This window comes from Danio rerio, chromosome 12 (genome assembly GCF_052040795.2).
Source record: "Danio rerio strain M-AB ecotype USA chromosome 12, GRCz13ab, whole genome shotgun sequence".
NCBI lineage: Eukaryota > Metazoa > Chordata > Actinopteri > Cypriniformes > Danionidae > Danio > Danio rerio.
Genome location: NC_141032.1, coordinates 29,156,803 through 29,178,210, shown reverse-complemented (window position 1 = coordinate 29,178,210; position 21,408 = coordinate 29,156,803). Strand labels below are relative to the sequence as shown.

At 35.6% G+C, this 21,408-nt stretch overlaps 1 long non-coding RNA gene across 1 annotated transcript; it reads right to left on the bottom strand.

The window, feature by feature from the left end:
• Positions 1-14,815: 14,815 nt before the first annotated feature.
• Positions 14,816-17,734, bottom strand: LOC141376812 (uncharacterized). Its single transcript, XR_015504230.1, has 2 exons — positions 17,598-17,734; positions 14,816-17,411 (listed from the first exon to the last, which is right to left on the bottom strand). It is a non-coding gene; the product is annotated as an uncharacterized LOC141376812 (long non-coding RNA).
• Positions 17,735-21,408: the final 3,674 nt, after the last annotated feature.

Here is a 21,408-nt window from a genome sequence, read left to right as displayed (position 1 = left end):
GCTCTCCTTTTCAAGATATTTATTAAACAGCATAATGAAACACTTGCCGTAGTGCATCCAGATGGCAATAATTGTAGTTTATAAAGGCAGTAAAAAGTCTGATAAAAACAGACAGTTCTCTTAAGTGAGTTTGTATTCAGTCTCTCTTTCCCTCATTAGTCTCAGGAATATTTGTAATGTTTTTGCCTGTCAAACCTGTCATGGTCATTAGAGAAGCAGAAAAAGGTGAGCCACTGAATTGTTCCACTGGGGCCAGTAAGTGTGATGACCCGGCTGTTCATCATCCGTCTAGAATAAAACTGAAAGCTTACACAGGATTCTTTCACACTTGGGTTGATTTCAAGGAAACTTGTGTTTTGGCTTCTTCTGAAAAAGCTCTAAATGCCACAATGAAAGTGGTAGTGGATAGCTTCCTCAAATAGCTATTTTGCAGCCTCCAACTTTGCTCCCTGGCATAACAGAAGTACACCTGACATAGCTTTTTAGTTATGTATCAGTGTTTTTTTGTCTCTTTTAACATTTATCTTTAGCACCCACAGAGTTCACACTGGGTCCATGACACAGGCTAGTTGAATGGATGTTGTAAAAAAGGCAATAAGTGATTTTTATCATCTGACATCCTTTTCTTTCAATCCTTTTTCCTTTCATACACACTGTAAGTCATAATGGGTTGAGAGGCTGAATCTGTAGCTAGTTGCAGAATTCCTGACCACTGGACCCCAGTGCCCTGCATTTCTGAGTGTAGTTGAACAAAAAGATGATTTTGGCCTCTTCTAGCTTCTCAAAAATACTTCTCAAAATCCTACCTGTTCATTTTTACTCCCTTACATATTGTTCCCCATATTAACTTTTCCAAACAGTGTCATAAGCAGCACATATACGTCTTAGGCCTTCTTCAATTTTACAGAACATTTGAGACTGTATCGCCTGAACAATATTGGTAAAAATTCACCCACAACTGGACACTGTACATAGTCAAGACAGTCACATTATTTACTGGCAGCTGTTTTTACGGATGATACATCAATCAAAACCTGATTATTGATGCCATTGTAGAATGTGCTGATTGAAGTTCATTGATGATTTGTTTACTGAAATAATAAACACTGTAAAATATATAGTTAACTATACCATTATCTGTATGGCTTATGATCTGGGTTGTGTTTTTGACTTAATTATAATTATGGCACTTGACAGCTTTTAAATAATTTATAATTAAATCATTTTAAATCTGAAAATGTTTTTCAGCAGTTTAACCTTTTTGATTTTTTAATGATATTTTTGTAGTTTGAAACAATACATGGTCTATGATATTATAAAAAATAAATGCATACAATAACAAAAAAGCACTGGCAGTTAATTACTTATTTTTCACCATATCGTTGCAAATATAAAAAAGTCAGCAGGGTTTTGGAATCAAGGTCCCAAAATTCAATAAAAAAATTAATGAACCATAAACATCGTAAAGCTATGATAAACTCTCAATTTACATATATATATATATATATATATATATATATATATATATATATATATATATATATATATATATATATATAATTTTTTTTTTTTTTTACAGTGTATTTAAGAGGCCACTGTGAAGCATTTCACCCCTCGATCACAGGTGTCAAACTCCTGAAGGGCCGTAGCTCTGCACAGTTTAGTTTCAACCCTAATTAAACACACCCGATCAAACTAATTGATTCATTCAGACTTTTTTGATACCTAGAGATAGGTGTGTTGAAGCAGGCCTGGAACTAAACTCTGCAGGGTTGCAGCCCTCCAGGAATTGAGTTTACACCCCTGCCATAGATCAATTCAAAATCAAATTAGATCACATCACATTCAGTTCATTTCAGTAAGTGCAAAATATTATGTTAAATGAGTAGTATGTCTGAATTCAGTTTAATTATTAAAATAATAGATGAAAAGTTGTTGATTGATTTGATGGACATTTTACCATGCCATAAGGTCACTGGTGAGGATTTGTGAAGAGCTTGTAGGTCATATGAATAGGACAGCATGACAAATGTAGCACATCTGGATTACATTAAATCTATACACATTCACACCATATAAACACACAGTTTTACTGGTTGCCAAATAATTTCTTATTAAATAGAAGTGTAACTCTAATCACAACCAACATAAAATGAAGTCGTATGGGACTAGAGTCTTTCATGCGAGTATACATTATTAAATATTTTTCTATATACTTTTTTTCTGTTTTAATGAAACAAATGTTTTTTTGTAATAAAACAGAATGCACCTTTAATTAATGTGATGCTGAAAAGAAACTAGCATCCTGCAAATCTATCCACCAAATGGCAGGACCTCTGAATGGATAAATACTTGCATACTAAACATGGAACTCTCTAACCGCTAAAGTGAGGAGAACAGACTGAACCAGCGGAAAACAAAACTTAGGAAAGTAATAAGGAAGACTTCCAAATGCTTTCTGTGGAAAAAGTTCCTTTGATGAAAGCACCTGGGTAACAACGTTTCTCTTTTTATTTCTCCTTTTCCTTTAGGTGTGTTTACATCTGCACTTAAACGTGGAAGATTCTTTGATATGGGGAGCCTGAAGTGTGTGCACTGTATGTGTGAGTGTGGGAAGCACATGATTCTTCCTCTCAGACATGCCAGCAAAATAAGCAGAAGAAAGACATTTGCGTTCCAACATACACAAAATAAATTTTAGCTGTGGTTGCGAGGTGAATTTTTGATGGAACATTTGGAATGCATCTATACTAATCTGCGTGACAGACTTAGCTCACCCGTACAACCTGGAGAACCCAGGAAAAAATCCTGTTTCATACGCAGGTTTGAGCTAAGAAACTTCTTCCCACACACTCATTTTTTTCCATTAAAGACTTGTGGGTTCTCCAATGTTCTGGCTTTGTGTACTAATTGTAAGTCATGCATATATACAGTACACTCACCGGCCACTTTATTAGGTACAGGATTTTCATCCATATTGCCATCATCACGCACTTGCTGCAGATTTATCAGCTGCACATCCATGATGATAATCTTCCATTCCACTAAAACGCAAAGGTGCTCTATTGGATTGAGATCCAGTGATTTTGGAGGCCATTTGAGTACAGTGAACTCCTTGTCATGTTCAAGAAACCAGTCTGAGATGATTTGCGCTTTATGACATGGCGTGTTATCCTGCTGGAAGTAGCTATCAGAAGATGGGTACACTGTGGTCATAAAGGGATGGACATGGTCAGAAACAATACTCAGGTAGGCTGTGGTGTTGAAAGTGTGCCAAGAAAATGTCTTTCACACCATTACACCATTGCCACCAGCCTGAGCTGTTGATACAAGGTAGGATGGATCCATGCTTTCATGTTGTTTATGCCAAAATCTGACCGTACCATCTGAATGTCACAGCAGAAATCGAGACACATCAGACCATGCAATGTTTTTCCATCTTGTTTTGTCCAAAGTTGGTGAGCCTGTGGGAATTGTAGCCTCAGTTTCCTGTTCTTAGCTGACAGGAGTGGCACCTGGTGTGGTCTTCTGCTGCTGTAGGCCATCTGCCTCAAGGTTCCATGTGTTCTGCGTTCAGAGATGCTCTTCTGCATACCTCAGTTGTAACAAGTGGTTATTTGAGTTTCCAACCAGTCTGGCCATTCTCCTCTGACCTCAAAAAGGCATTTGCGCCCACAGAACTGCCGCTCACTGGATATTTTCTCTTTTTCAAACCATTCTCTGTAAACCCTAGAGATAGTTGTGCGTAAAAATCCCAGTAGATCAGCAGTTTTTGAAATAAGTCCAGCCTGTCTGGCATCATAAACCATGCCATGTTCAAAGTCACTTAAATCACCCTTTTTCCTAATTCTGATTTTTGATTAAAACTGCTGCTGATCATCTTGATCATGTCTAAATGTATTGAGTTGCTGCCATGTGATTGGCTGATTAGACATTTGCATTTATGAGCAGTTGTACCTAATAAAGTGGTCAGTCAATGTATTTTACAATGAACATTTTTAAAAATGAATTAATATTTGTTTACATATCTTTTACCATTAGTGAATTTTACCATTAGTAAATTTATCAGTTAAGCAGGAAATGTTTCATACAAAATTAAAAATACTAACTTTAAGCAAAAAAGATATACTCACAGAAATATGTGTGTATGCTCATGAGTTTGACACCTGTGGTCATGAATTATGCATGCGAGTTGTAAACATTTTAAACGCATAAAAGACTATTGCTCAGACGTGTACTGTATTCATATACAGATAACATTCGGCATTTGGTTTACAAGCAGATTTTGATTAGATTGTGTTCTAAAAGTATCTGCTGCTTTTGTTTCGGCTGTGGCCAAATACTCCTGGATGTCAAAACCACAGCCCTGTCCTGGGATACTCTAGAGAAGAGGAAGTGAGATCATATATGACCTTGTTCTTGGGAAGGGGGTGTGTATTGTGATTGACATCTCAATCTTGCCATCAAAACATTCCATTGTTGAGCCCTTGTGTTCTTATGGGCTTTTGAATAGTTTTGTCGTCATGGCATTCGTGAGTGCATTTTCCATTGAGTAGCAGCATCCTGACCTCAACACTAGTCTTTATGAAACAGGTAAACAAATTTATTTGGGTTTGTGTTTTTCTGAATCATGTCACAAATGTTTATTTATTTTTTTATTTATTTTTTGGCAATTCAGTTGAATTTTGTTTGAAAAAGTATCAAGTTGGCTAAAAGAATGTTTAAGATCCCTGCAGTCAACAATGTAACCACTTTAAAGACTGAAACAAGCCAGTAAAAAGCTGTGTCTGTGGTTGGTAATAGCATGATACTAGCATGAATTAGCATGATTCTAAGAAATTAGCATGTTGTTAGCATGAATAGAATGATCTAGCATGTTGTTAGCATGATTCTAGCATAAATTAGCATGTTGCTAGCATGAATTAGCATGTTGTTAGCATGTTTTTTCAATACCATTACAATCCACCATAATTACTTGTTAGTTCATGTTGATAATGTATTAATTAACATATAAGCTTAAGCTAAATGTAACCAACATGAACTCATTGAATTCATGTACTTGGAGGGGCACATCATCATTAACCCATTCTTAACTACTCTTGTGTTTAAACTGTTGATGTTGATATTGACAGAACACTTTTCTATTGTTATTCAGTATATAAAGCTGCAGTCACTCTATAGTTTAAGCGTGCAAAATTCTGTCCTATGGCGCTGCGAAAAGGGGCAGGATTAAACAAGATGATTAGACATTAAAATAAGCGAATTGGTCAATATTTTAAATTTCTGTCCAGAGAGGTCATGTTTTGATCCTTGACTGGTCTCACGCAGTCAAGTAATGTGGTTTCGCAGTTCAGAATGGAAGTCTAAAGGAAGAAAAGTTTAGTGTGAGCGCAGCTTTAGACATATGTGCATAAGAAGTTTATAAATGGTTAATAATGGGTTAATGATAATGTGCCCCTCCAAGTAAAGTAAAATAATTATACATTAACATGTCATGAGTTCATGATGGTTAAATTAGACATAAACTAATACATTTATTATCAAATAAGCATGTACTAACAAGTAATTAAGTAGTTGTTATTTACACATAAACTCTTGTGACTCATGCTGTAGTTAAAGTTAGTTCATGATTAGTGCATACATTGACTTATCCATAGTTCATAATAAAGTAATGTTTAGTTTACATATGAACACATCATAACTCATGTACTGTTATTGTGTTACCGACTTTTCTATATGCAGGTGCAACTAAAAGTTTAAATTAAATTAAATTGTTCTAGAAAATCAAAAATATTGATAAACCAGTTTGAATTCAATCGTATGTTTTTGCTTTGCTAAAATGCTCTGTAGAATGACAATATCCCTCTTCCTGAAGTTAAAAAGTTCCATTGTCTATTGTCATAAGTGCAGTGATGTATGAAGCACAGTTCACACAAAAGTCACACTTAAACCAAGCAGTTCAACTTCAACCTGTTGAAAATTTGCTCTTTTGTCTTCACAATACCTGTTGATTGAAAAGAAGACCAAACCTTCAAGTGATTATTAAAATTTAATCAAGGCTTTCACCACTTCTTGAATATCTAGGCCAAACAAAAGTAATATCAATGGCTCCTGGCAATACATTGAGCTCCTTGAAGTCAGCATATGCAAGACCCTTTATTTCCAACATTAAAATCATTAATCCACAGCCTCAACAAATGGGCCTGAGTGCATGACGTTTACATGGGTGTAAACTCAAATGTGAGCTGACACTGTTTATATACAGCAGAGGAGGACACAAGTCTTATATTGTTTATCAAAAATAGATGCAGTAGCCTGTAAATAAAGTTGATGTGTGAGTTTCATCTCTTTAATATCATCTGCAACTGCCTAACAATAGCACAAGATAATTGTGCCTCTTACTTATTGAGTACTTTAAAATGAGATAGAAGGTAAGCCCTTCAATACAACATTCAAACATCCTGTTTCATGTCAACACAAAACAGTGCACGCAAAGCCATTTCAAATCAGTCTTCAAATCAGTTTAGTCTCTGGAAAATGCCCGCTTCAGTTACCTTGATCCTTGATGGTTTGTCCCTAGTTTAAGATGATTACATTTCTGTTTACTGTCATTGTGTAATGGAAGATGGCTAATGCCTCATGCTGAACGCATTCCCAAGGGTTGGTCGAGTTTCTCCATTTTTTTCATCCCCATCCATCATGATCACCACACTTCTTTCTGTCTTTCATTGTTTAAAATAGAATACCTGCCAGTTTCTTACCATAAATGTTTGTTTTTTCACCCTGTATCTCTTTATTTCTCTAGTTGTACTTGCCACCTGTGTTTCTCTTTCTTTTCTCTCACTTTCTGTTCCTCTCCTCTGTTCTTGCCACTTTAAATCATCCATTTCTTCAATGTGTCTGTGTGTCAAATGAGCCTTACACAAATAACTTCTAGCTGATTTTGCCTCCCCCTTTATTTTTATGTATGATTTCCTGTTTCTTTAGCAGTCCTTCGCATTTCCATTTCTCTTCCTTCCTTTTTCTCTCAATCCTTTACCCCCCCACACAACACATAGACACACCATCTACTCCCTTCCCCCACACAGCTGGCGCCCTGAGCTGTTAGTCCAGATGGTTAGGAGGAGAGGCAGGGGCTTGTTCTCCACGTAGCCCCACAGCAGGCTCTCTGTCCTGGGCAGCCCTGAATCGGCTCCCCCCCTGGACCAACTGGAACTTTACCCCCCCAAACAGCACTGCCAGCATTAATCTCCTAAATGATCCCGCCAGGAGGAGGATCAATACTCATTTACAGAGACGCGGCCTGATCCCTTAATGTAGAGCAGTGAGGATAGCTTTCTGCCCCCACCTACTCATGTTGCTGTCTCTCCTTCTATCTTGTCTCTTCCTTTTACACTCTTTCTTCCTGTCTTCATTCCTTCTCTTAACCCAGTGAAAGGAAAAGGTAAATGGGATTCGAATAGGTAACAGGTGAAGACAAGGATGTACAGTGGAAAAAAAATGACCGGATAAATTGGCTGTAGTATGAGGTCATCTGCTTTAATGAAAAATAAAACCTCCATTGATGAAGTCACCACACCGCTCCCGTTAAACCGCCACCCTCACTGTACCCAGCGGATTGAAAGCAGCAGCTCTTGGATGGCAGATATTGTTGGGATTTAATTTGGTCCTGCTGGGTGGTCCCGTCACCAGTACCCAGGAATAGAGACTACTGGCATTTGGACTGCTATTTTAATAGCATGGTGAGTGCTATTATGCAGCTTTAATATTTGCAGTAGCATTATTTTTACTCTTTGTTTTCCATCATTGCGAGAAAATATGACTTCATGTTGAAGTGGCAGCATCCAAGGAAAATGGGAATAGACCGGACTTTCCACAGAATAATGGCCCAGTCTTTTTCCAGTCAGTTAGCACCAGCAGAGAGAGAGTGCGTGTGTGGTTTTCAAAACGCCTCATCATTGATCTCTGATGAAGCCTGCCCTTCACTGAAATGCTTTTCTTCTTTTTCTCCTAGCCAGGGACGTCTGTTTTTCACCTTTACTTTGTGCCTGTGCTCGCCGCCGGCCCGCCCGCTGGACCTTAGTGGCACCTGGAGCCAACTCAGCTGGACAGCTGCTCCGGTCCCTGGCACACTGGGAGAATTTAACTGGTGCCTGGTCAAAGACTAGCTAAACCATGAAATAATATTTTTACCATTCTGCCATTCCAAGTCCTCACTGTGTCAGCACAATCCTGTTGATTTCTTTTTAGGACAGCAGCACCACATACAAATGAAAGTTCAGAAGGATGATGTTCGTTTAATCCCACAGAAGCCGCTTACCTCACTTCTTCCAACAAATTATTTCGGCAACTCTACTCTACCTCAGCTCCCAATTATTGCAATGGTTATTGCCAGTAGGGGAACATACCTCAAACCCCTTCATTATGGACAGCCAAACCTGTCCGCCCTTTTCCACATCGTTTTTTTCCATGCTGCATGTCAAACCCAGATTGAAAGAACCTATATGCGGATATTTGTGCATATATGAAACCTGTATGCAGTATATAACTATGGGCACTTTTATATCCTTTGATCATATATCAAAAAATCTCTATAATTTTGTTCAAATTCCTCTTTCTTTCTCAAACTAACAATAAAGCCTACTTTAAAAAAAATACTGCCTTTCTTTTATATATTTTTAATTTTATTCAACCTCCTTTTAGATGTCAAAATCACTGTTTTCACCTTGTCGCACACCCAGAGTTTTAAACTTCAACAATGAAAATAACATTTTAAAATATTATTTATCTAGTATCTATTTATGTATCTTAATTAAGCAAAAAAAGAAATGATTTAGGTATTTTATAGTTATTAATGTGAGACTATTATCAATATTATTTTTTTATACAAAATATAGCTGTTCCACAGTATCAGTGTCATTTCCACCACAACACTGTAATGTCGCCTTAAAAGGTTTGTGTGAAAGATAATTTAGGTGGTTTCTATGAAAATTAATAGTGCGTCTGAGAACATGTTCAAGATGGAGGGAATTAAAGTTTTTTATCAGCAACACTTGTAGAAAAATCAAGGTTTGACATTGACATTTTTATTTTATTCTATGTCATTTCAAACGTTGTACCTTCAAAGATGTTTTTAAAAATCAAACAAAATTAAGGTAAATAAGAGTGTTTTGTATGCATGAAAGGCTAGTATCAATTCAAAGCTAAATATTTTTTCAGAATAAACTTGAAATGTCATTTCCACCACTGTCATTTCCATCACCACACACATTTTTAACAAATATTTAAAACGTTTTCAAATTAAAAACAAATTAAAAATGCATTTACAATATATAAGTTCAGGCTCTATTTAATACACAAATTCAGTTTAATTTTCTAATAAGCTCAACCAAATTAAAATAAAATTTTAGAGTGTGACAGGTGTACAATTCAGCATACAACTCATTTAATTCATTGACAATGTATAATTACAATATAAATTGTGGAAAGATTGGTTAAACTAGATACAAAAATGATATTAGACAATGCTACTGCCATCATTTATTTAATTTCGATATTTCATTTTCATTTGTTCAGTTCACAATGGAAAAAATGTTTCTCTTCTTATCTACGTTTGTCTTCTTACAGATCTTAAAACTAGACAAATTGTTTAAACTTTGCTATGCTACGTTAATTTTGAACAAGTTTTTTTACTCAACTTCACAAGGCTAAAAGTGCCTGTAGATGAAGAATGGCCCATATATGCCACATATAGGCAAAATTGAGATATGTCTCCTGTATTGTTTCTTTAAATCCACATATAAGCCATGTACATACAAGATATGTCTCCTATAGCTCATTTCTCACTTTGGCAACTGTCATACATGATGCCTTGCTCATTTTTTTTTCTATTATCAAGGCAATAACTAAAAAAAAAAATACAAAAAAACGTATGTATGTGCGAACACTTAAAACTGGTATTGCATGTAATGGGTTATATACACACAGACTTTAAATATTCGACCAGGCAGCCCAACGCCTTCCAGTGAACTGTCTTTCCATTACAAAATGGTCACATTTAAGATCTGATTTCTTTAAAAATCAGCAATCTTCACTGCCTGTTAGATATAGGATATGAAGTGGGTCTCAGATCAGACAAGAAGCACTGTATTAAATTCCATTTCCCCCCGCCATGTCTTTAAAACATGACAGCTCATTTAACCCAATATTTTCAATGGAATTTCCATGCTAGCCTGTTGCTATTGACACCACTAGTGGTTACAACGATCTTTTATCTCTTTTTACACTTGAAAAATTAAATGAATGCTTATGTCTATTTAACTGAATGCATTGCAATTACATTACAACATCGATGCTGTAAAAACAACCCTGTGAAATTGAAAATAGTCATAGAGCTCATTGGCATGTTATGGAATTTAACAATGGCAAAAAAGTAAGACCTGGCTACACCAAACATAAGCCTAATTAGTAAATCCATTCAAATATTTCCTGATCACATTTGACCCCTAAATCAAAAATACAACAAAGAAGGTAGCTACCGTACTAAATGTTTTAATCAAAAAATTGCAATGCAGTAATTTAATATGATTTGCAATGATCATAGCCTGTAGACAAGTCAAAGTATTTCTATAGTTACCCACATGGAAAAACATATATTAACATATGTTTTCATATAAGTTTTGATATAGTTTTTTTTTTTTTTTTAAATATGTGACATATATAAAATTGGCTGTTTTGCTATATTATAATCAGTGGTGGAAAGAGTATTGAAAAGTCATACTCAAGTAAAAGTACCATTACTTGCCTAAAAATGTATTGCAAGTAGAGTAAAGGTATCTGTTGTAAAAATTACTCAAAGTATGAGTAAAAAGTAGCCCTTTCTAAAGTACTCAAGAGTAGTGAGTATTATGCTGTAAAAAGCTGATGCATTTACATGTAATTTGTGGATGTGTGTAAACAAAACATTCTGTAGTGCATTTAGTTATTGCCCAGCAGGCACACAATGTCATAAAATGGGTTAGATTAAGATTAGGTTAGATTTAGGTTGGGATGTCAGGTGACCAAACTTCAAGTAGCCAGCATCTAAGGACAATGGTATTTTGATGTCCAATTACGACGTCATATGACGTTGATATTTGGTTGATTTTAGGTTGTGTTAGAAAGTGACCAAAACCCAACATCAAGCCAACATCTTAAACCAATGTCATATTGACGTCAAATACTGACATTTATTCATCAGGTATGGCAACCAAAATCCAATGTCATAATAGCAACGTCCACACAACATCAAACTGTAACATCCTTAGACGTTGATATTTGGTTGATTTTAGGTTGGACATTGGACAATGACATTGGCCTGACATTGGGTTTGACGTCAACCTAATTTTAATTTCCAAACAAAATGCAACATCCCCACGACATTGGGGTGCAACGTCAATCTGAGGTCATGTTGACGTCTTGTGCATGCTGGGTGTGTAAGGCCATTTTGGTCATCATACAGTAAATATTCCTCATCCTCTCATCCGTGGCATGCATCTAAACAGTCTCTAAGTCAATTTGTATGAAGACTTTTGGACATCTTCTTGAACACTTTTAATGCTTCCAAACAGTTTGGTGAAACTATGAATGTCCTCATGTCTTCAAGTAGATCATTATGATGCGATTTACCTTCTATGTGCGATTTGATTAGACAGGAATCACAGGACTGATTGTTCTAATCCCCATAGACAAGAAATAATAAAGTACTGACTGCATGTTGAAGGAAAGTAGTGGAGTAAAAGTACCAGTACTGCACTAAAAATGTAGTCCAGGGTAAGTACACTTTTTAAAAACTTCTGAAAAAACTACACAGTTACAATAGTTTAAATATTTGTAATTTGTTACTTTACAACACTTTTGGAAAAACAGCCAATATTATGTCACATACATTAAAAACCTATATCAAAACCTATATTAAAACATATGTTTATAAAGGTTCTTTCTGTGTGGGAATATCTATACATATATATAGGAAGGCAGAAAGCCCAATGCTAACTCTCTTAACGAGATTCTATGGACATTAATGCTATTATTATCTGTTGCTCTGTAAAGCCTCCTCACAGCCACAGAGCACTTTGTCCTGTTGAATAATTCACTGTCAGCAGCCATAGGCAGAGCGAACTGGCTTAATGATGAAGGGACAGGCACCTTACTCAGCTCTGTCCGTTGTCTGTTTGATGAAGTGAAAGAGGCCATGGGTTGGAGAGGGTTAGACAGATGACGGGGAGGGTATTTGAGGATACTACCAGGGGCGTCTCTAAACTAATGTTGGAGTTTTTTTTTCTCTCTGCAAAGATTCCGCTATGTACTTAGAGGATATTGCTTTCAACACAGAGCTTGTCTTCTCTCTAAACATTCAGAATGAAATTGACCTGTCATTTGTCTCCAAACCATTGTTTCATTTCCTTTTCCACTTCCTGTTCTCATGACCATTGCTCACCTGTAGAGCGTTTGCAGATATGATTAAACATAAACGGCTTTTGCAGTGTTTAAGAGGGTCATAGTTCCTTGCAGACCTTATTATCTGCGTGCATTTTATGAAAACAGTTTTCATAGCGTGATCAACCTGGCAGCTGATGTGCAGAATGAGAACACACAGGATGCTCAAGGAATGGGGTAACCTAAATATGACAAATCTGTCATCCAACAAAGAAGAAGAGATTATAAATAGTTTACTTGTAAATAATCATTACAGTTTAAAAGTGAAGTAAATTGATTATTTATTTGTTCGTTAATGTCAAATCATTTTGCTTTGATGATCTGATCCAAACTGCTCAACTGATGTGTTGTTGATTAGTGTACTCTTTTCTGTTACAGTTATTCATTACTCATTATAATATATAATACTGTCTACACTATGGAACGTTATAAGTAACCCTCATTATGTCTACACTGGCAGTATGCCTAAAACTACTGTAATGCAACAAAACTTGTTGTATTTGATGATGTATTTGGTGATCCCCAGAAATGTATATAGTGGTACGTTTTCAGAATGAGCCTGGAATGGAATAAAAATTAAACTTAGAAAATTTAGCCTCATTTACTAATTGTGATGTGAAAGTCAAAGGTCTGCTTTTAATGATTAAAGTCCATGTGAAATCATAATAGTTCATTTAAATCAATCCACTGAAATATAGTTGAAATTAAATTATTAGCCCTCCCGTGAAATTGATCATTTTTAACGTTTTAACCCAAACGTTTTGACAGATATAGTTATAAAAAGTTATTTCATAAGACACTTTAATTTAAAGTTGCATATGTGCTTAACTGGGTTAATTAGGTTAACTAGGCAAGATTTGTAAGTTTCTCATTGGATAACAGTGGTTTGTTCTGTTGCCAATCGGGTAACAAAGTCTTAAGAGGGCTAATTACATTGACCTTAACAATTGTTTACTTATTTTATTTTTTTTAATTTGTACTAAAAGATTATAGTCCATGGACACATTGCTATTCTTTAGGTGAATATTTAATTTAAATTAATCCACTGGGAAAAAAAGACATTTGTTTTGGTAATCTTCAATGCAAGACCATATGCATCTACACTGTAAAACCCAACAGACAAGTTTATCAAATGAAATGAGTGTAGTTAACTCAAAATTTACTGAAAGTTCATTATTCTCATTTGAAAAGAGTTTTAACTCAGTGTTGAGGTAATAAGTTAATTACATATCTAATTACCTCAACTTAAATGGAGTAAGTTCACAGTACTCATATTGATTCGTTTTTTTTTTTTTTAACTCAAATGTTTGTAGCAATCAGTATCCTCAAACGGTTTGACTTGGCTTAACTTATTGGGTTTTACAGTACTCAGTTGGTTTGAGTTCTCTTCATTTATTGGTTTTTACTGTGCTCAAATTGCTTTGTTCACAGTACTCATCAGGATTAGTTTTTGAATTTAAATGGCTTGTTGCGATTGGTTTCCTCAAATGGTTTGAGTTCCCTTAACTTTTTGGGTTTTTGTGCATTTGTTGTCACGGTCCTTCTCTGTTGACATCAATATCTTCACCAACCTCTTGCTGTTAATTTGTTATGAGTAAATGATGCACAAAAAGAAAGCCCCGCCCCCTACTCAATATTCAGTTTCAGTTGGAAGTACATCTGCATAATGAACAAAAGTCTCAGCAACACGAATTACACAGACCACTTTTAGGATGCTTTTGTGATTCTATTACTTTTTGAAGTCTTGGTCCCCAAACTCTCCATACATAGCTATTGCAAGGAAAAGATTGACAAGAACCAGATTTAAATTTCTCCATTTGAGGAAAATAGTGAGTCATGCATGTTTGGAATAACATAGTCTTATATTGCCAGAACTTCACTCACATGAGAAATTCTGAATCTCATGGCAGCTTTTAACAACTATAGACTGCCCAAGGGGGACATCCAATTGACATGTAAAGCTTCCATGCAAAGTTTATTGTTCAGCGACATGTTTATGGGGGCATGAAAATAATGTCCCTATACAATAACAGACAGGTATGCATGCCCCTCAACAAGAACTCTGGGATGTCTAAATATTGTATGCTGTGAGTGTCATATGCTCTTGAAAATGCTATTGCCACAGTTGTAAACATGATAGTTTGGGGTCATAACTGCTTTGTTACAGAAACACACAAGATAAATCAGACGATGACTTCAAAACTCCCAAAAGCTTTCCATTTTGTGTTTCTTATCCATCAGATGTTCAGCCTACATTACTAGTCTCTATCTCAGACCTGAAAGTGTAAAGGTAGACTTTTCAAATTAGTGGCACTTTAACAGTAAATGTTGGATAACATTTATTGGTAATTAATAACAAATCTATTCTTTATTTTATATAAGGGGTGTTGACATGATGTTGCATTTTCACAGTCATAAATGACAGAAATTAATATAATTAGTATCATCGACATTTACAATGCAGTAAATGGTTAAATATTTCATCTTCCATTTGTTCACAAGAGAATATTGCTCTTGTTATAAAAACTGCTGTGTCATTACATTTTTTAGTTAAATTTTAGTAGCTATTTTTAAAAAAATGTCAATCATTTTCTTCATCCATACAATTCTAAAAACATAGGAACTTGATTAATTTTTGTCACTGCAAACCATGTCTTCTGATGTGACATGCTAATTTTAAATCAGGCAATTCCATTAAAAACATGTAGCTAAAGGACCCATTTAAGATGGCAAGGCCCATGGCGTGCGCAATTGAGTTTTTGTCTTCAAATGTTTCTCATATTTAACTTTTTTGGAAAGAACCACTGTAAAAACATTTTGTTGTCCTTTGACATGACAACCCTATTTATTGGAAATGTCCAACAAGTCCAAAAAGTCATGAAGGAAAAAATATTATTCATAATATCACATAAAATAAATAGCACTACACTTCCAGACAAAAGTCTTGTCATTGATCCCAGTTTTAAAAGCAAAAAATAATAACTTGATTTCTAGTTGATCATTTGGAAAAGTGGCAGAAGGTAGATTTTTCCCATGAATCATCTGTTGAACTGCATCCCAATTATCACGAAAACTGCAGAAGACCTATTGGTACCCAAATGGATCCAAGATTCTTACAAAGATCAGTCAAGTTTGCTGAAAAAAAATCATGGTTTGGGGTTACATTCAGTATGGGTGTGTGCAAGAGATCTGCAGAGTGGATGGCAACATCAACAGCCTGAGGTATCAAAACATTTGTGCTGCCTATTACATTACAGACCACAGGAGAGGGCAAATTCTTCACCAGGATAGCGCTCCTTCTCATACTTCAGCCTCCACAGTTCCTGAAAGCAAAGAAGGTCCAGATCCTCCAGGATTGGCCAGCCTAGTCATGAACCAGACATGAACATTATTGAGCATGTGTGGGGAAGAGATGGAGAAGGCATTGAAGATTAATCCAAAGAATTTTGACAAACTCTGGAAGTCCTGGAAGAACACCTTCTTTGCATTCCAGATGACTTTATTAGTAAGTTAATTAAGTAATTGCAGAGATGTATTGGTGCAGTCCTCCAAGCGTATAAGAGTCGTAAACAAAAAAAAATTATTTTTCCACTGCAGTATTCTATACTTTATATTCTATACTGTACATTATTTCTGTAAGTGACAAGACTTTTGTCTAAGTCAGACGTTACTGTCCTAATGAAATAATTATAAATCAAGGTATGATCATGTTTTATTTTGGTAAAATAAATCTTGAGGCCTTTGCCTTTTAAATAAGCCACTTCTGATACCAAATTATCAACTAGAAGTCAAGTTATTAGTTGCTGCTCCTAAGACTTGGATAGGCGACAAGACTTTTGTCAGGTAGTGAATATAAAGATGTTTTATATGTGTTTTAAAGAATTTTGTCTTTAACCCTCCTGTTGTGTTCACATCTCGTCCCTTACTTTAGTGTTCCCAGTCAAAATTGACCAGTCTGTTTTAACTTCTTTTAAATTAGCACAGAAATACATTTTTTACCTACAAATTTTTATTCAACAAACTTTAGTTGTGATCAATGTCTCTAAGTAGTGTTTAACTTGAATTTATAGAATTAGAAATGAAATAACTGCAGTGAAAATACAAATAAGCTGAAAATGTGAATACTGAAAATGTTTACAAAGTGAACAATAGATAGACAGAAAACAAAATACTTTGTTTCATTACCAATCGACAGCTCGCCAAAATTATGAGCAAAGGGTCTGACCAAAAAAAAAAAAAAAAAATTAAGATTTAATCCAACTGAATGTTTTATCAACTAGTAAAGCACAAACAAAACAGTATCCTTTTATGTCCCATGAGTGCTCGGTATGTTTTCTGTTCGATAGATGAATATAGTCTGGATACCCATTCATTTCTTATAGTGGCTTTTAACTGGCAATACCACCGGTGTAACAAGGTTGATTAAAAACACTCAAAATTCAATGAAAGAGGTGATCATCACTTGTATATGTTCAAGTGCATAGTGTAAGGGATTTTAAAAGCCTTTAGGCTATCAGATGTAAAACACAACATTTATGAGGGTTTTAAGTTGTAAATCCGTCAGATTTGACCCGAACACGACATGAAGGTTAAGGTACAGTTTATTTAAAAAGTGAAAGTTGATGTTAGTGACCCCTTATATTATATCAGACTACTTAAATAAATCTATTTTTCTTTAAAAAATGTGTTTTACAAAAAACATTATTACTGCCTATGTGACAACCACCCATATATAATAATTATTTGAGTGTTTTTCTTTAATACACAGCATATCATTGTGAGATTATACAGTGTCTTCAGTCAATCAATGCGGACTGTACACTGCAGACCCATGCTAAGTACACCACACCCAGCTGAGGTCTGACAGAAACCTGATAGTCATCAGGTACAAGAATAGCCCTGCCCGCCGCTGCTGCAGCGCTCGCTTTTGTGACCTGTAACAGAGAACGGCAGACCTTCAGATGGTACCGTGTTGGTACTTCGAACCAAAGTGTCCTTGTCTTCAAAGTCACATGAATGCACGAGCTCATGTTCTGGCTTCAGCATAAAACTCTAAAAGACTCTTTATAGCAACACTCCAAATACTAACCTTTCATTTGTGTTGCGTCATCTAATATTACCTTAAACATGACTCTTTTTCTAACTTCTCTCTGTCATTTGGTTGCTTTTCCTTTTCGCTGTCTGTCAGTTTCTCTCTCTCTCTCACGCATTCTCTCCCTGGTCAGAGTCAAGAGGAGTAAACATCCTTGGGGAACAGTGAGCTCTTTCTTTGGGTGGAGGACTGAATCATTGCAGCGAGGGTCCCATGACCCTCCCTGTGCCTTGGGACACACAGTGCATTCCTCCTCCTTCCTACTCAATCGCGCACATAGTCAGATGCACATTTGCCTCATAGTTTAATATCTCAATACACAGACCCTTCTACTGCACATCAAGAAGTGTATATACAATTCTGGCAGTATACAGGGGGTAAATAGCGTAAGACCTACTGTCACGGTTACTTAATAATCTGACAAAGTTTTTGGCATCCTGACGAACTGTGAAGTTCATTACATATGCTTATTTCACTGCTGTTTAGATCAAATATTCTGTTACGATTATATCTGCGCTCTATTTAGTGCGTAAGGCACCGATAGCATCAGTCATGTGACATAATATTTAATAATTGATAAATGAATGGCACTGCTTTGAAGTTCAAACTATGTTCCTTTGAATTTAGTATGAACTAAATAAAAACATTTATATATAATTCAAAACTTAGGGGGAAAACTGACGAACGTATGAAAGATTCAAAGATGTCTGCATGATCTTGTCAGAAACAGTCATTAAAAAAAACTGTTTTTGATGAAACTCAAGTGATATGATTATAATGAAGGAGAAACTAGGGTTCATTGTCACAAGGATACTATGCAGCAGTGGTGGAAAGAGTACTGAAAAGTCATACTCGCGTAAAAGTATTAGAACTTGCCCAAAAATGTGGTGCAAGTAGAGTAAAAGTATGTGTTGTAAATATCACTGAAAGTATGAGTAAAAAGTAGCCCTTTTAAAAGTAGTGAGTGTTACACTGTGAAAAGTTGATGCGTTTACATGCAGTTTGTCCAGGGATGTGTAAACATAACATACTGTAGTGCATTTAGTGATCTTCCTATATTCCTTCTTTCCTTCCATTGTTTGTTTGTTCTGTCCTTCCTTTATTCATTTGTTTGTCCCTTTATTCATTTGGCCCTTCCTTCGTTCCCTCATTCATTCATTAATTCGTTCCTTCATTCTTTTTTCCTTCCTTCATTTGGTCCTTTGATCATTCATTCATTCGTCTTTCCTTCTTTCGTTCCCTAGTTTGTCCTTCTAGGAAGTCCTTCCTTGAATGCTTCTTTCGTTCATTTGGTCCTTTCTTCCTTCATTAGTTCAGTCCATCCTTCCTTCATTATTTAGTTGTTCAGTTCTTGAATCCTTCCTTTATTCATGTGGTCCTTCCTTTCTTCAATTGTTCAGTACTTCCTTACTTCCTCCTGTCCTTCCTTTCCTTCTTTGTTTCTTAGTTTGTACAGTCCTTCCTTAAATCCTTCCTTCATTTATTTGGCCCTTTCTTTGTTCACTTATTCATTCGTTCCTTCATTCTTTTTTCCTTCCTTCATTTGGTTTTTTGTTCTTTCTTTCATTCATTCATTCATTCGTTTCTTAAACTGTTTAGTTCTTCCTTGAATCCTTTCTTTCATTCATTTGGTCCTTCCTTCATTAGTTCAGTCAATCCTTCCTTCCTTTCTTCGTTCCTTAGTTTGTTCAGTCCTTCCTTGAATCCTTTCTTCATTCATTTGGTCCTTCCTTCCATTCCTTGTTGTTTGGTCCTTCCTTTAATCGGCCCTTCCATCCATTCTTCATTCGTTCCATTTAGTGATTGTTTAAAGTGATTTAGTGCTTTCAGTCAGCATACAGTCGACATCCTTCATTTTCTCATCAGTGACTTGCAGTCTATAAACAGTCTCTGGGTCATAGCGTGAAAAGATTTTGAACATCTTTTTAGACATTTTTTTAATGCTTTCAAAAGGTTTGCTGCATTTATAAAGTGCCCATGCCTTGAGGTTGTTCAGTAGGACGGTATTTACTTTCTATGTGTGATTTGATTGGACAGGAATCACAGGACTGATTTTTCTACTTTCGCCAATCACCATAGACAAGAAAGAAATAAAGTAGTGACAGCAGTTTAAAGGAAAATAGTGGAATAAAAAAATGTACTAAAGGGAAAGTAAAAACAAACAAAAAATGTTCTCAAGGGAAAGTAAAGTACACATTTTTAAAAACTACTTAGTAAATTGCAATTCCTGAGAAAAGTTACTCAGTTACAGTAATTGGAGAATTTGTAATTTGTTACTTTACACCACTGATATGCAGTATGTCAGAACTGTGTGATTCCTAATTCGAGCCTTTGTTAATGGGCTTAAATTAGTGTAACTTTTAATTTCATTCAGTCATTCATTTTCTATTGGCTTAGTTCCTTTATACTTCAGAGGTTGCCACAGCGGAATGAACCGCCAAATTATCCAGCATATGTTGTACGCAGCGGATGCCCTTCCAGCTGCAACCCAGTACTGGGAAACACCCATACACTTTCACATGCTCACACATTTCGTGTCCCCCAACTTTTAATTTAATTTATTTTACTTTTAACATTTTTAAAAGATTAGCAATAAAATAGAAATACATAATGCTTATTATAATTAATAAAACAGTTATAATTATAATTATAGTGTATTACATTACAATGTAAAAAAGAAATATATCGTAAAATAGGCAATTATTATATTCATTATGATTAATTTGCTATTTAATTTATTTTACTTTTTAACATTCTATCCTCCATATTATTTGTTTCTGTCTTTGTTTTGCAAAAGCTTTTTGAATGCACATTAAAATCAATGTTCTACATTAGGCAAGGGTTAACAGCATAAAACATATATTTTAAGATAAATATAAGACAGGTAAATGTTTTCCTACTTATATCAAGTGCAGATAGATAATCATATTTTAAATATAATCAATATAGGATTATCTATCTAAATTTTATATAAATAGGAAAACATGTCCCTGTTTTATATTTACCTTAAAATATTTATTTTATGCTGTTAACCCTTGCCTAATGTATAATAAATTATACAAAAAGTTATAATTTTTTGTACATTTACGCTATGCAGATATACGCTATATTCTTCATAGCGTAAATTTACAAAAAAAAAACAGAAAATAAAAACAGAAATATTTTTAACAATAGGCTGTTATTATATTTATTATATTTTTTTAAATATTTTTGTAGCCAAGACTTTGTATATATGTACAGATAATGACTTTAATTAAAGTATATCTTAAATACGAGTAATATAAGAGTGACTAGTCTCAGCGACCACCATGCAATAAGATAAAAGCTTCTCAAAGCAAGTTTCATGACAAGTAGTTTTGTGGTTTATCATGAATGAGTAACAGTTGTTGCCAAGATTGAGACAGCGTGTGTGTGTGTTTGCGTGCGCGCGCAATAAACAGGTGCACGCGTCAAACTTTCCCCGCCCCCACTCACACTGTAAAATAATACATAATTTGACGCTAGGTTCAGTTTGCGTGTCTACCGTTGCACTTAATGACTGTTTTATGCAAACAACCTTGCTTCCTCTGAGCTGTCAATCAATACAGACACCGAAGAAGTGTTCGTGCTCACGGACAGGTTGATCGGTGACCGTTTCGGACAGGCAGCAGCGCCACGGGGAGCGCGTGGTGTGAGGGGCGGGAGTTGGCCAGAGACGGGGGTCTGAGCGCCAGAGAGAGAGGTATAGGAGCCAGAAGGTAATGTCGTAAAGCCGAGTGTCGTAAACCAGGTGCAGGGAGGGGAGGTGGAGTAGAAGGGAGGGAGGGGAGGTGTGGGGGCGAGAGGAGGTGACTCTCCAG